The sequence below is a fragment of the Panicum virgatum genome, chromosome 7N (assembly GCF_016808335.1).
Source record: "Panicum virgatum strain AP13 chromosome 7N, P.virgatum_v5, whole genome shotgun sequence".
Classification (NCBI taxonomy): Eukaryota; Viridiplantae; Streptophyta; class Magnoliopsida; order Poales; family Poaceae; genus Panicum; species Panicum virgatum.
This window is the reverse complement of record NC_053151.1, coordinates 7,915,014-7,918,602: the sequence shown is the minus strand read 5'-3', so window position 1 is coordinate 7,918,602 and position 3,589 is coordinate 7,915,014. Positions and strand designations below refer to the sequence as shown.

Here is a 3,589-nt window from a genome sequence, read left to right as displayed (position 1 = left end):
TAGTTGACAATTAATTAGAGATTGGCGAGCTGCAGTAAATCATCTCAAGAGATGTGGACTAGGAAATTCACTTAATTTCCATTGTTTCAATCGTTACAAAGTTTACTTTGCCTATCACATGTATGACAGTATGAGGACTCCATAAAAACCTCAGCTCTAGATTGCAACAAGGGGTATCTTCACTTGCACATACTACATGGCCACGAGATCACAATAAGTAGCCAGCTTACCAAACACAAGTTTCTTAGCACAGACTTGGCTTATGCAGCAAACCAAACAAGAGTAAGTTGCACATATACAAGGTTTGCTTAGGCTGCACAGGTTAAGATCATAGCCGGGCTACATCCAGTCCTAATCAAACACCAGTCACCTTGCTTAGGCTCCAATCTCTCTTTCAAAAGTCAAAGCACCTTAGCTTGGTGCCTTTTCAGCTAGCGCAGCTTAGAGCTAGCTTGATCTCGTACGGTTAAACAACACATGGCCACCTAAACATTGCTGCTAGATACCTCCACGCTAAAATTGGTTGTTTCGGATGAATACAGTAAAAAAAGTTATCGCGCTCATCCACGCTAATTTGAAATTGTCTAACAATAAATAGTATGCAAAGAAATTAAATTAAACTATGTTTAATGCTTTTTTCCAGTCCAAACTATATATCAGCTTTTTATTGAACCACAAACTTTATCATGGCTCGATCGACTACGTAGCTGTGGTCAACCTCGCGAGCTCTCCGAGGAAGGCGTCGGCGTGCTCCGGCTTCACGCACAGCGACGACACGTTCACGGCGTCCCCCCGGCACGGCGGGCACACCATGCATCCCAGCAGCAACGTCCGCTCCTCGTGCCACATCACGCGCGCCGCGGCGCCGCCGCCGAAGTCTGCCGCGTCGAAACCCAGGTTCAGCCAGCTTACCACGGCGAGCCCGTCGTACCACTCGAGCTGCTGCGCTCCCGCTGCTCCCCCGCCGTCGGGTGCTGCGGCCTCGCCGTCGCTGGAGCCGGCCGACACTAGGTCTGGCACTTTCTCCTTGGCGCGCCTGATGAGGCGGGCAAGGTCGGCGAGGCTGCTGCTCGCCACCGCGCCGCTCGTGGCCGGCACCGCCTGCCCGACGATGCAGTTGCCGTAGTAGCCTGCCGTGGCGCCGACGAGCGCGCGCGCGTTGCACGGGAAGGAGAGCGGTGCGGGTGTCTCTGTCTCGCCGCCGGGATACATGGCCGTTGCGCGGGTGCGGCACCGCCAGATCACCGCCGCGACGGCCTCGAACAGCGTGCAGCCGGACTCGGCCTTGATGCGGCCGATCAGGGTCAGCGGCACGGCGATGTCGTGGCGGACCAGGTGCTGGGGTCCGTTGTCGTCGGCCGTCGGCTTCTGCGCTGCGATCATCGACGACGGGAGGCCCGGGAGCGAGTCGTCCCAGCGCCGGACGGGGACGACGGACGGCGGCGACACCCCCCGCGCGAGCTCGCCGACGGCCTGCAGGAACTGCTCAATCCCCGCGCCGTCGGCCAGGACGTGGTTCCACGTGACGCCGACGGTGAACCCGCCGCAGAACTCCGTGACCTGCACCAGCAGCAAAGGGTCAGCGCCGCGGCAGAACGCGCCGGGGTAGCCGGCGGTGAGGTCCATCTGCGGCAGCGTGCCCACCGCCTCGTCCAGCGCACAGCCGGCCGACGCTCCCACGAACGGCACGCCCTCGCCGGTGCACGCGATGCCGCCCCTGCCGTCGAGGCGACCGGCGGCGGGGCGGTAGTGAGCCAGCGCCCGCGCCAGGGGCCAGGGCCCGCTTTATCGTCTCCACGGGCTCGTCGATCGGACGGTCGAACGCGAGCAGCAGCTTCATCGGAAAAGGCAGGATCCACAAGTCGAACGAGGAGAGGGCGATTGTGTCGTCGGCAGCCATCACCGGAGCCGCCGTCGTCTCCGATTCTGATGGGACGACGAGCTCCGGCGAGGACTTGGCCACCACCACCGCTACGCTCATTGTGTCGTGATGTGCTTCCCCTCGAGAAACAATTGTGTTTGTTATACCGGGGGCCGCTCGAAGCTAGCTGCAAAAGTGGTGGTGGTGGTATCGACCTGAAGCATCATTGTACTTGTATCTCCAATATTTTCACATGTACTACTTCATTAACTTGAACTTTGTCAACTTAGATGCAGCAAGTTGTCAATGTTTACGGAAAAAATGAGAATCTCAAGAACACCTACAAGGATAGAACATGGATTGCTTGGTCAAGGAAACTTTGGGCTGTTTTCTTTTGAATGAAGTTCTTTTTTTAAAAAAAAAATTGAATGAAGTTCTACGTGATCAAACCGGAACACCAGATGGATGTATAAAAATTAATTCAACAGAAAATAGGGTGATTAGGATGAGTAACAGAAGTGGTGCTGGAATGTAAGGATGAGTTTGGTTAGGGCGGCTAGGGATGGAACCACTCTTTTCATGTTACTAGCATAATACACGTGAGCGAGTTGAATAGCATTTAGCGCACACTTGTCAACTCTGTTCTTAGAGCATATCCAAGAGAATAGGTAAATTTCCTTGAATAGGCAAATTTAAATTAGAAGTGGTAAAAAACCCAATCCAACAGACTCTCTTTTCTTCCTTCTCGCTATCCCGTTCGTCATCTACTCCCCTCCGCTCGCTTCTTCTCCCGAGCGCATCCCCCTCGCTACCTCCATCGTTCCCCACGCCCCCGCTTCCGCGCTCCCCGTGCGCGTCCTCCCTCACCGGCAACTCCTCCCTCCGCCCGCGCGGCCTCTCTCCGCCGGCACTGCCTCCCCCGCAGGCGGTTCCTCTCCTCGCGGCTCGGCTGCTACTGCTGTTCGCTCTGCTTTGCTCCAAGAAGCTGCCTCTGCTGCTGCCGCCGTGGCCGCTCGCACCGCCGGTGGCCCGCGCCGTGGGGAGTTGGAGGAGGCGCGGCGGGAGCACCTACAGGTTCTTGAGCTCCACCGGCCGTGAATCGACCTCCGGCACCGCGAATCGAGCTCTACCGGTCGCGAATCGAGCTCCACTAGAGATTTGTAGGAGCAGCGGCCTGCGGCCAGCGGTGGAGCTCGCCCTCGGGCGGAGCTCGCGCCGGCGAGGCGGCGGAGCTGCTGTGAGCCTGCGATGAGCGGCGGGACGGCGGCCTGCGGCGAGCTCCCTGCAATGAGCGGTGTAGCGGCAGCGGAGTGGGCGTGCGGTGGCGGAACGGAGCTGGAGGTGGCGATGGCGCGCGGCAGTGGTGGATCCGGCACGTGGCGGCGGACAAGTGCTAGAGAAGGCGCGCGGCGGAGAGGGCTCGGGGCGGCGGACAGATGTGGCTCCGGTGGAGGGAGGAAGAAGATAAGATAGAAGTGTATGACAGGTGGAGCCCACTGGCAGAGTAGCATTTGGAGAGTCTAGTTATAGAGAGTCTGTTGGGAAGCTTGACAGATTGGGATGCTTTTTATTGTTTAGCTAGCCTTCAAATCTCAAAATTTAGCTATTGCTATTGCTAGTCTCTTGGAGTTGCTCTTAGCAGTTTACTCATGTATATCATGTCTTTCTTTGAAATCTCAAAAGGGGTTCACAAAAAATTGGATTACTTCCGTTCTAGATTTTTTTGGC

General features: G+C 56.8%; 1 pseudogene; it reads right to left on the bottom strand.

Annotated features, from left to right (window-relative positions):
- Positions 1–537: 537 nt before the first annotated feature.
- On the bottom strand, positions 538–2,239 carry LOC120682072 (annotated as a pseudogene).
- Positions 2,240–3,589: the final 1,350 nt, after the last annotated feature.